Genomic DNA, 13,490 nt, shown 5'->3' with positions numbered 1-13,490 from the left:
ACCATTGTGTATGTAGGTCTATGGGAAGTGGTCGTCGGTGTCTCAGGGATGAAAAGGCTAACAATCTGAATGTTCTGGCCTCCTTAATATGCGGAGTGAGAAGCAGAAAATGCATTATACATTCATCTTTGGGACCCTGTCGGTGGTTGTCTGCTGTGTTGAGCTAGGATCCCAAGTCATCACTATTTCATGCAACGAAGTATCGGCCTGCCTTGGAGAAATGTGCATGGGAATCAGAGTGATACCCTCAACTGACATGCATGTTATTATGATGCTGTCCTATTAACGTTGAAATAATACATAGACTTATTCTTCTACCCTCGTCTCAGTCAGAGAAAACGAGAATGGAACACTTGGAAACAACGACGCCTGTTTGTTTTAACACCAGACATAAACAAACAAACAAAACCTGCAGCAAACATATATTGGTTTTCTGGTGTTTGTTTATTTTACTGCACGGAATAACTCTCTACAATGTGCATCTGCTTTGCTGGCACAATTTGTTTGTTTCTTTGTTGACGTATTTAATTGCAAGCCAACTGTATTCCGGGAGTCAAAAAAAAGTTCCAGGCGACAGGTGAATATGTAGAGCAAATGACAAAACAGAGAGAGAGTAAGTGACAGTTAAAAAGACAGAGGATGTGCAGCTAACAGGCAAACGCGGCAGCTACAAAGTCACACATGCCTTTGAGAGCGCAGTTCGTTTCATAGCACATCTCCCAGGTTGTATCTCCTGTCGATTTGCTAGGGAAAAAAGCCGACGCGAACATGGCCTGTTTAAGAAACAAACATGCAGATTTAGATGGGATTGTGACAGCAGCATACCTTACTTGGAGACTTCATGTCCCACATGGCTCATAGTATGGGCCTACCAACAGCGGAGAAAAGGCTGTAAATGTAGAGACTCGGCACAGTTGACAATATTTATCGTCACTCAGCAAGAAATAAATGCAAATAATGGGATGCCAAATAAGAGCTAATAATATGTTTTAACCTTTATATACAGACTAGAATAAACAGCAGAGATAAAGTCACGAGTTGCTTCTCAGTATAACCCGCTGTAGGCTATGGAAAATTATTATTGATTCATTAACTCAAGAAATGGAATCTATTCTACAGTGGCTATTTATGATTATCTAATGAAATCAGTCAAAATGGACCTATGGGCTAACGTTCAACTCTGAGAAATAGCCTACTTAGATAAGACTTAGGCCTATAAGACAACAGCTAATACTATATCAAGTCTCTCATCTACGTGAGGCATGCCTTAAAAAGGCTACACAGTCTTACTCAGTGTAGCTCATAGGCTGCGTTTACACAGGCAGCCCAATTCTTATCTTTTTGCCACTAATTGGTCTTTTGACCAATCGCATCAGATCTTTTCAGCCGAGCTCTTCCTCAGAGCTGTTCTGATTGGTCAAAAGACCAATTAGTGAAAAAAATATCAGAGTTGGGCTGCCTGTGTAAAAACAGCGATATTGGTCCTGGGGACCCACTGTGCTGTATGCTCACTATGCTTCATTGTCTTCCAGCTGTGTGTCAATTAGACTAATTAGTAGCCTCTCAGCCTGGTTAAGAGCAACCGATTAATGGAAAGACACTTCAAATTATCGGTTTTAGAAGGATTATCAGAAATGTACACAGACACATGCAATCATTTGGAGTACTTATCTGAAATAGGCCTACCTCTGTATAGGCCTAAGAAATAATATGGCAAATCAGTGGACTGGGGTTTACTTAAAATAAAAATAACAATAACACAAGGATTAAATACACAATGATAACTTGGCTATATGCACAGGGTACCGGTACCCAGTCGATGTATGAGGTAAATAAGGTAGATAATGTATGTACATACAGGTAAAGTGACTAGGCAACAGGATAGATAATAAACAGTAGCAGCAGCATATGCGATGAGCCAAAAAAGAATTGTCAATTCAGATAATCTGGGTAGATATTTGTTTAAAAGGATCAAACATTTTTTTTTCAATTTTCACCTAAAATGGCATACCCAAATCTAATTGCTGGTAGCTCAGGCTACCATTTGAAAGGAAACACTTTGAAATTTGTGGAAATGTGAAATTAATGTAGGAGAATGTAACAAATGAGATCTTTACCATCATCTTTGAAATGCAAGAGAAAGGGCATAATGTCTTATTCCAGCCCAGGCGCAATTTAGATTTTGGCCACTAGATGGCAGCAGTGTATGTGCAAAGTGTTATACTGATCCAATGAACCATTGCATATCTGTTCAAAATGATCTGCCCAAATGTGCCTAATTGGTTTATTAATACATTTTCAAGTTCATAATTGTGTACTCCCCTCAAACAATAGCATCGTATTATATCACTGAACTAGCTACTGTAAATTGGACAGTGCAGTTAGATTAACAATAATTTAAGCTTTCTGCCTATATCAGATATGTGTATGTCCTGGGAATTATTTTTGTTACTTACAACCTCATGCTAATCACATTAGCCTACTTTAGCTCCACCGTCCCCCCGGGGGGGGGGGGGGGGGGGGGGGGGGACGACACACCGATCCTGTAGAGGATGTATTAACTATGTAGCAGTCGTGTGGCTTAGGGGTAGAAGCTTTTCAGGGTCCTGTTGGCTTCAGACTTGGTGCATCAGTACCGCTTGCCATGCGGTAGCAGAGTGAACAGTCTATGATTTGGGTGGCTGGAGTCTGACAATTTTTAGGGCCTTCCTCTGACACCTGGTAGAGAGGTCCTGGATGGCAAGGAGCTCAGCCCCATTACCCTCTGAAGAGCCTTGCGGTCAGATGCCAAGCAGTTGCCATTCCAAATGGTGATGCAGCCAGTCAAGATGCTCTCAATGGTGCAGCTGGAGAACTTTCTGAGGATCTGAAAGTTATTTTCAGTCTCATGAGGGGGATGAGGCGTGGTCGTGCCTTCTTAACGACTGTGTTGGTGTGTGTGAACCATGTTAATTCTTTAGTGATGTGGATACCAAGGAACTTGAAGCTCTCGACCGCTCGGCCCTCCATTTCCTGTAGTCCACGATCAGCTCCTTTGTCTTGCTGACGTTGGGGGAGAGGTTTTTGGCCTGGCACCACACTGCCAGGCCTCCTCCCTATAGGCTGTCTCGTCGTCGTTGGTGATCAGTCCTACCACCGTTATGTCATTAGCAAACTTAATGATGTTGTTGGAGTCATGCGCTGCCCCGTGGGTGAACATGGAGTACGCAGGGCAAGCCGCCCTGAGGGGCTCCCGTGTTGAGGGTCAGCATGGCGGATGTGTTGTTGCATAGCCTCAACACCTGGGGACGGCCCATCAGAAAGTCCAGTACCCAGTTACAGAGGGATGTGTTCAGTCCCAGGCACCTGAGCTTAGTGATGAACTTGAAGGGCACTATGGTGTTGAATGCTGAGCTGTAGTCGATGGACAGCATTCTCACATACCCTAGGTGTTCCTTTTGTCCAGGTGAGAGAGGGCAGTGTAGAGTGCAATAGAGATTGCATCATCTGTGCATCTGCTGGACCGGTATGCAAATTAGATTGGGTCCAGGGTATCTGGGATGATGGTGTTGATGTTGTACTGATGTTGGGCGATTAGGCCTGACTCGCAGTCAGGGTTCCAATTCATCCTAAAGGTGTTCGATGGGGTTGAGCTCAGGGCTCACAGACAGTGCAGGCCAGTCAAGTTCTTCCACACCGATCTCAACAAACTATTTCTGTATGGACCTCGCTTTGTGCAGGGTGTGTTGCGACCAAGGACAGGAGATTTTTACACGCTTCAGCACTCGACGGTCCCCTTCTGTGAGCTTGTGTGGCCTACCAATTCGCGGCTGAGCTAGACATTTCCACTTCACAATAACAGCACTTACTGTAGAGTTGACAGGGGCAGCTCTAGCAGGGCAGACATTTGATGAGCTGACTAGTTGGATAGGTGGCATCCTATGACGGTGCCACGTGAAAAGTCACTGATCTCTCCAGTAAGGCCATTCTACTGCCAATGTTTGTCTATGGAGATTGCATGGCGGTGTGCTCGATTTTATACACTCCTCAGCAATGTGTGTGGCTGAAATAGCCGAATCCACACATTTCAAGGGGTGTCCAGATATATAGTGTATGTTGAAAACTTGTTGAACCCATAGTTTTCCCAATGTGCATGAGTGTGTGGCTAATGAGCCAAATGTGAGCCTAACTCTGTAGATTTCTGCTCTCCACACCACACCACCAGCACACGCACCAGTCTGTTAAGTATTCTATTCTACCCTCCTCTCTTCGCTATCCAAGGTTGATCTAATCTAATCTAATCACCAGATCAACAACTGAAATCTACGATAGAACAAATAATGGAGATGAAATGAACAAATGATTAGCATGCTGTGAAAAGTACAATACGTTTCTTATTTAGCATTTAGATAGCTGTCTATCCTGAGGAGCAAGCTTCAAAGTTGAACCCAGTTTAGGTGAGGGGGATTCATTTTCTCTGCTGCATGCTTCATTGAATCTCTCATTACCAAACTTTGTCTGTATTGATGTTAGATTTGATTGAAGATTAGAGCATTTAGCAAATCTTGCTTTTCCGTGTGTATCAGGCTTTTTCAAGATCAGCGGCACAGCGCCCGCTGGTCAATACCCTCACTTTTATCCAGTGTCTGCTTCATTTAAACTTAATCAACTCCATCAATGAACTGGAACAGAGAAACGTCCCTGTGGACAAATGCTGTTCTTTTGTTAGATAATTCTCTGCTCAGCTCTCCTTCGCAACCCAGGGCCTTTAAACCAGAAATTACATATGATAAACTATTTCAATCAATATGATAATGAAAATGGGTTTGGGTGACTGTTTGCAGCGGGTTTGCAAGGCTTAAAGCCTGTGACATTACTACATCCTCTCCTCCATGCGCAACTGAGAGATCTTCTCTCCTCTGTCTCTCCACCCCCGCTGTTGTTGCAACCCCCTACCTCACTTTTTTATCGCCCCATCTTCTCTGACATTGATTATTGCTCACACGACTGAAAATGATGTATCTTCGCTGGGGAAACGCTCGTGCCATATTGGAAACTGAGCCCAACGGGGTTGTATCATGCATTGTTTTTTTTATATATTTTTTCTGCGATAAATTATGTGCACAGCAGTGTCTCCACTACTATATGCCAACAAACATCCCCAAGCAGAGGCCAGGCGTAGATCAATCATTGGGTGCGCCATGGCAGTCAGTGGAGGTAGGGTGGGATGTGATTTCTGTTGCAGTATAGGTCTATATATGGTCGCTGCGATCCGATGCCTTGTAGTCTACTGCCTTGTTCATCATTTTTATACTGCCACCGAAAGAGCAATTTCAGAAAGTATTTGCAAGACAAATGCAGGCCTCCATCTGTAGCCTTTATATGAAATGTGTCACCTTCTCAGGCTATCTACAGATAATCATATCTTTAACGAGTGACTGGAGAGTGAAATAGAGCTTCCCATAAAAAGACTCCTTAACATTTTCTTCTGTTTTTACTGGAAGATAGCTCCTAGGCCAAAGTCAAACAAGGGCGTTTTTGAGTTGTTTAAAGAATGTGTACACAAGCACTATTTTCCAAGTGGTATCCAAATTCACTCTAGGGGTAGCCTTGGAGTGGAAGCGAAAAGTGTCAACATCAGTAGCCTATAAACCCCCCTTCTCAACATATTAGGCCTTATGCCTTTGGTATAGGCCCATACTTGCCACAGTCCCTGTTGGAGTAGATGCATCCAAATGACTTCTTGGTAGGCAAATGTTGTGATGTCGTCTGAACCTTTAATAATGAATCTCATTAAGTCTATATTGAAACACTATTCATTTCGGGAATTGAATGGGAAAATCCCTTTATAGATGAATTACATGCTTTATACCCTGGATTACTGTTTTTATTACACAAAACCTCTGGGTATAGAATTACCATATTTCTACATCTCAATTACACATCTTTGTGAAAGAGTTTAATTCAAGTAGGCTACCAGTCATAATTCCAAACATGACATCTCTAACCTTTAATTAAGAATAGACTAAGAAACTTCCTAAAACATTTCTCCAAAACTTTTATTTTCTTTCCCCATTGGCTTTATATGCCTAACATTTCGATGCATATGCTTATTGCTGAGAATGATGGTAGGTGATTAGACAAGTGTTGCTGAAAAGTTGGCCCAAATGCACTATTGATGGCAATGGTAATTTGAGTGAACATGCCATTCTGAATGCATGTGCTGGTGGAATTTAGAAGATGGTGGAACTTTAACGTTCCACGGTAATATCAAGCATGGTTTAGTAAGTGGTATTTCCCTGATCATTTCTACCTGCTGTTGGCAGTCTTTCATTCCACGATGTTCCGTTCATGCGCAGAACACCTGCTTGAAGGTTCCCTGATTCATGCCGAGTACCTCAACTCCTTCACGGAGTTGAGAGCAGACTAGTTTTTACTTATGTTTGGCGTTTGTTGTTGCATGCCTTTCTTTGGTTGATGACTGTTTACTCATTGCTGCGACTTTACGACGGCAACTCAGCGTGAATGTGCACGTGCCAATTGAATCTCAAGGAAACAGTCAGTGGTTGTATTTGATTAACGTTTATTAAAAAGTATGGATTTCAGCAGACAAAGAAAAGAACACAACAACAAAGACCAAACAAGGTGAGGGTTTAAGAATTTTAATTTTTGAAGTATCGACATATACTGTAGCGACTTGAATGTGAGATTCCCAAGACGATGGTGCACATGTAGGCTTTTGTAAAAACAGTCCCAGCAGCCGAACTAGTTGGGATTTGGGCAAAAATGATGCTTTTATTTACAGTGTTGTAGGCCCAAGTGGTGACGAAGATATACAAAACAATATAGAATTCCTGTCTACCTGAGATCTAAAGCGACAGCACATTGTTTGTGCACGACCAGCCAACTCGACTAGCTATGAGCAAATGGCTTAAGTAGTCTGAAACAGGAATAGTTCCACAGAATGTAAATCAAGTGGATCCATACTAGCAGATGAAGTCAAACGACTGTCATCATTAGCTAATAAGCTTGTAATAGCCGTTGATAACAGGCTGCTGTTAGCCGTAATTTGCAGATTTTCTACTAACCTTAACTTGCCGATACGTTCTTCATTCTCGATTTGGAAGTCATTGAATCTCTGCGTCTTCTAAACTCCCATGATTAATTGCAGAGGGAACGTTGGAATTTAGAAAATGCTCCTTTGCTAAATTAAATGAATTTTTGCTCCATGAAGAAATCCAACAATGTATATGCTGCCATCTTATAGTAGCTTTGTCTTCTCTCATTGTTCGAGACAGGGGTGTGTTCAGTTCGATTCAAAATGTTCTATGTTGTGTGACGGTTTGTACTGAACGACACGTATTCCCAAAACGTTGTTCAATGTTCTTGAACAGACTTTGAGGTACATTTGCTCTGTTTGGTGGGTGTGGCGGGGTGTGGATTGAAGCAATTTGCAAGGGCAGTGGTGCATTTTTAACCCACAACCGAACCCCTCCCCGTTTTTCAACTTGTAATTCAGAACACAATTGTTTCCAATTAATTAAATGTTTCACACCATTATTTCATACTGAACACAGCCGTGGTGGGTGTCCACCCCAAAGTGTTGCATTTGCCTGACGACTCATCCAGAATTAAATGTAGCGGCTCCATACATCAGTCTGAACCCGCTATCCTAGAAGTCATTGTGCTGACGTCAAAATGGCGTGATTCATGATTTGTGGGTTCAATCAGAACAGTTTGAATGTGTTTGTCTGGGAGGAAGCAAATCCAGACTCATCTTGGAGAAGAAACGTTAGCGGGCGTGGTGTTGGCCAGAGCAATGTGGATGGGTAGCCAGGCAAGCAGTCTATCTGAGAGACTCAAAAATCAAGCATGGCTTAGAATGACACTCATCTGTCAATGAGAGAAGACAAAGATAATCTAAGATGGTAGTTTATACATTGCTAGGTTACTTCATTGAGAAAGAATTTGATTTAATAACGGAGCATTTTCTAAATTCCAACAGACTACCTACTTCTGGATCCAGACGTTTATAAGACACCAGCGCCTTCCAAATCGAGAACGAAGAAAGTATCATGAAGTCAAGGTTAGTCGAAAGAGCCTGATTAGGGTTTAACCGCAGTTTGCGAACGACTTCAGACATCAACTTTAACTCTGCTGCTGAGGTTTGTGTTTACCAGGCTAGATCCATACATGAAACAAAAGTAGGTCTAGCTACACCTCAACTTAATAGGCTACAATACACACTTTTATTTGACAAAAACAAATAAAATGGTAGTTGGAAACCTTATAATGGATTTTAATAAGTAACATACAAAACATAATATGATGTCACTGAAATTTCAGAATGGATTATCCCAAACAATGCACGGGCAATAGGCCTACAGGTAAATTAGTGCATGAGACTGGCACGCTCTCAACTAACTGAGACTCCTCGGTTGGTGAGTTGTTGTAAATATGTTACAAACGAAACAGTGCTTTTTAGGCAAAATAAGCAACGTAACGAGACTATCTAAAAATGAATGTCAACACAAATGTGAGCTCTAATCTGAACATAAATAACTAGGTAACTTTAGGCATACACTAGCTAGCAGATTATAATGGGCTACTGTGATGCTCCAGGTTAGGTACTGTTTGGCATAACACAAACTTAATATTTTTGCTCCATTAATTAATCTGACAATGTGTATGCCGCCATTTTATCTATTTCAAATCTTCTCTCATTGGGCGGATTAGATTACGCTGAGTCTCTGGGCACCAGTCTATAGCCCATGACGTGAACGGGCAAAAGTGGTGAGGGAGGGGCACCCTTTTTCAATCGAACAGTAATCTGCGCCACTCGATCATGTTGTCAACAAGGCAGAATAGTGCATAGTGCAGAAACATACAACATATATTTTCCATAGAATATATGTTTGAATTTTCAAACTGGTTTTAATTGGGATGGCAGATAAAGTGTTTGTATCAAAAGCAATCACTTTTGCGTGTGAAAACACAGAATCCACCTCATGACTCCATGTGAGCTTTGAAGGTGACACCTGGCTTACGCCTGGGAGGCAACCCGGTTCCAAAACGAATGCAATCAACTTTCACCGGTGCAAAACACGCCTATCCGGGCACCCGGGCCAGATTAATAGAATCCCCTAATTGATCGAGACAGTGATTAATATGCCTGTGCAGCACATGGAGACTTAAGTGTCCCGCTTGAGTGTCCCGCTTGCGTCGCTTCATTAGCTAGCGAATGGCTAAGACTGTTGAGGGTGGACGGTCACGTGTGTTTGAGAGGCAGAGGTCCCAAGTTCGAGCCAGGTACAGTATGTGCTGAATCGGGAGGAAGTGGTACTTGCTAAGCAAGCAGTGTGACGTCCTTTACACCTGCATTATTGCTTGTGTTTGTAAAGTGTAGTAATATGCCCATAGTTAGTATATGCACTAGGCTATGACACTATATTTGATGTTGGTACCAATATTCGCCTCCAACCATAGGCCTGTATTGCTAATATATCACTACCAAACTCAACCAGTGGTGTGTAGCTGGTAGATATGTTATTATGTGACATGTTGGCATGTGTTCTGTGCCTTTGTTGCCATGTTTTCACTCTCAATGCTGGAAATAAGTTGTGAGGACAACAGTACAGGTCACAGGAGAGATGAACATCAAAGACAAAACAGGCAGGTGTATCAGTAAATAACAGACAATGGTGTGTGCGCCTATGTAGGTCTCGCCTGTGTGTGTGTGTGTGTGTGTGTGTGTGTGTGTGTGTGCGTGCGTGCGTGCGTAGTCTACCATATATGAAAGCATCAGAGACTGCCTGCAGATTGCAGGATGGTACATGACTTTCCCTCTGTGTCTCTCAGCTGAAGGGAGGCCTCAGCAATAGATAGATGGGCCTAGATCCTTTCATCTACCTCAGTGTGGGTAAAGTAGCTGACAGGTTTGATTGACAGACTTACATGCACTCTACATGGACATATCCTTGGGTGGAGAGAGAATATTCTTCTCCTCTGAGTCCCTACTTTATGACAAGATGTGTCAGGAGTGAGGCAGTAATGGTTGACATGATACTGCATCTTGCACATCTTACTGACCCTATGCTCTTTTCTACTGCCAGTAGATTTTAAATGGAGTGATGCAATGGATAGGATGCCATACGATAGATTGTCTCCCTCCATTTTGATAGTTTTGTTGTTTGTTAGTTGGTTTGTTTTGGTGTTTGACTTGCATGGGTCGATGTCACAAAAGCACAGTCGTATCCTCCTGGTTTTTATTTGCTCATCAGTTAAGCGAATAAGCACCCCACACCAATCACCCCACCACATCTCCACTCCAATGGGTGGAACCTGGAACGGGAGAGACGGAAATCATTTAAGTAAAGAGAATATATGCATCAAATGAAAAACAGATGAAAAAAACATGCAATTATGTCCTTGATTGGGTCAAGTCTTTCTCTGCCAGCAGCGCCAGCTACTGTCTGCTTCCCAAATGGAACCCTATTCTCCCAATGGGGCACTACTGTTGACCAGTGCCGGTCCAAATCAGTGCAAAATATAAGGGGAATAGGATGCTATTTGGGATGCAGACACTGTATCAGTAGAAGTTGGCCCAAATGGGTGGCTTCCAGGTTCCAGCCCTGCATGGCTGGGATAGGCCCCAAAAACACGTCAGAGTGCTGTGAACGTATCTCTTTCCAAATCTACCATTCCTCAGATCCATGGCCAGGGTGCTCTGTGCCTCTTGCTCTTCTCGCTCCGCTCTGTCGCTCCATCTCTCTCTTGCTTCTCTTGCTCCATTCTCCCCTCCCTCTCCTCTCTCCCCTCTTGCTCCTCTCCCCCGCTCTCTTTATCCTCTCTCCCTCTCTTCCCACTCACCTTTCGCTCCTCTCTCCCCTCTCCTCCCTTACACATGTTCCTCCTCCCCCCTCTCGCCTCTCTCCCCTGTCTCATCTCTCTCTCCCCTCTCCTCCCTCTCTCCCCTCTCCTCCCTTCTCTCCTCTCTCTCATCTTTCCCCTCTCCCCACCCTCCCGTCTCCCCTCCATCTCGTCGTCCCAGATAACGGAGCGCTCTTTCTGCTCTGTGTCCGTCAGGACTTCATTGCTGTGTCTTTTATATAGTGCACTTATTTTGAGCCCTATGGACTCTGGTCAGAAGTAGTACACTATAAAGGGAATAGGGCCGGGACAATACCAGTATCGTGAGACTCGTTAGCAAGGAAACAAAACATGAAGCAAATTTTACTTCTTTAGGAAAACAGCCCTAATGTTGGAAACTAACTAATCATAATGTTGTCATCCAGAGTCACATTTATTTATTTATTTTCCAAGCTTTAGCACACAGTATTTTACGTACAGCAGGTTTTTAAAGGACCAAAGAGTCTGCTTCATGTTTTCTTTTTTGCCATGGAAAGAATATTGCAATACTGGTATCGTACTGACCCTGAAAGGGAATAGGGTGCCATTTGGTACACAGCTCCACGGCTGCTCCATGCTGCAGCCCCAGGCATGGGAGTGATGACCGAAGGGGATACTTCATGACAGCTAGGGTATAAAAACGCCTCCAGCCTCCAGACAAAGCAGACCCCGGGGGTCAATTTTTAAATACTTTATGCTTTAGATCAAGGGTAACAGTCATTTGTTTTATTTTTTAGGTCATATACTGTATATGAATAGAGTGTGTAGTTATTATGAAGACTGACTACATGGTTGCTATTCATGCCAGAGGAAGTGCTTGTTTTGATTTACTAGAATAGTTATACGATAACATTTGTTGTGAGATTGAAGAGACAATTGGACCTTTAGTAGGCTGTTAGATATCAAAACAGTCTAAAACAGGTACACAGAGAAGAGCAGAGAGAGACACCTGTGGATTAACTGTTTCCCCTAATAGGTTAATTACAACAGAAGCACAGGGTCTTGCCCCATGGAGTGGGAGAGAGTTGAGACAGAGAAGCATGGAGGAAACGGTGTCAAACTGCAATGTGTTGCCCCCCCCCCCCCCCCGCAGGGTTAGTTTATATCCCAAATAACACCCTATCCCCTATTTAGTGCACTACTTTTGATCAGGCCCATAGGGCTCTGGTCAAAGGTAGTGCACTTCATATGGAATAGGGTGCCATTTTGGATGCACTTAGAGTTGGTCTGTCAGCTGTTAAATGCTTACCCCCTATCCTCCCTCCAACTCCCCGGTACACTCCACAATCAATTTAGATCCTTGGGGTCTATGAAATTCAAAGATTTGACCTTGCAGGCTTCAGCTTTGTTTTCACGCCTCACTTACACCTTAAACAGCACTTTTAATAGAATATGGAGATTTTGAAGTCAGAGTGGAAGAGTTTAGAATCATTTTTATACACCTGGGGTTGCGCAAATTTTTCTCAGGTCAGACGAAAGTAAACTGTATGTAAACTGTAGCCAAACAGCAGATTCAACAGAATTAGGGCAGAATAACAGCTTTAAGTGTCCTATATTTGTGCCAAACCTAACACACCCTGGGTGGCCTACACATTGCATGGAGAGGGCATCTTAGCTCTTTACCCATAAATTAGGAATATATTATCATAATGTATCTCCCTGATGCCCACTTCTACCAGTTTATCCATTTAAACTTTAACGAGAAGGAATTTCCCTGGAAGAAGGAGAAGGAAGTTCCCTGGAAGAAGGAGAAGGAAGATCTCTGGAAGTTCCTTTTACAGATTTAGGATTTTATTAGGATCCCTATTAGCTGTTGCAAAAGCAGCAGCTTCTCTTCCTGGGATCCGTCTATACAAAACATAAAACGTGACATACTACAAACTATAATAGACAAGAACAGCTCAAGGACAGAGCTACGTATATTTAGACAGAGCTACACTACCGTTCAAAAGCTTGGGGTCACTTAGAAGTGTCCTTGTTTTTGAAAGAAAAACACATTTTTTGTCCATTAAAATAACATCAAATTGATCAGAAATACAGTGTAGACATTGTTAATGTTGTAAATGACTATTGTAGCTGGAAACGGCAGATTTTTAATGGAATATCTACATAGGCGTACAGGGGCCCATTATCAGCTACCATCACTCCTGTGTTCCAATGGCACGTTGTGTTAGCTAATCCATGTTGATCATTTTAAAAGGCTAATTGATCATTAGAAAACCATTTTGCAATTATGTTAGCACAGCTGAAAACTGTTATTCTGCTTAAAGAAGCAATAAAACAGTCCTTCTTTAGACTAGTTGAGTATCTGGAACATCAGCATTTGTTAACAGGCTCAAAATGACCAGATTACAGGCTCAAAATGACCAGAAACAAGTAACTTTCTTCTGAAATTCGTCAGTCTATTCTTGTTCTGAGAAATGAAGGTTATTCTATGTGACAAATTGCTAAGAAACTGAAGATCTGAAGATTTCCAGCTACAATAGTAATTTACAACATTAACAATGTCTAGACTGTATTTCTGATCAATTTGATGTTATTTTAATGGACAAAAATTTTAGCTTTTCTTTCAAAAATAAGGACATTTCTAAGTGACCCCAAAC

The sequence above is a fragment of the Oncorhynchus mykiss genome, chromosome 4 (genome assembly GCF_057628025.1).
Source record: "Oncorhynchus mykiss isolate SJ-2025 chromosome 4, ASM5762802v1, whole genome shotgun sequence".
Lineage (NCBI taxonomy): Eukaryota > Metazoa > Chordata > Actinopteri > Salmoniformes > Salmonidae > Oncorhynchus > Oncorhynchus mykiss.
This window is presented reverse-complemented; position numbering follows the sequence as displayed.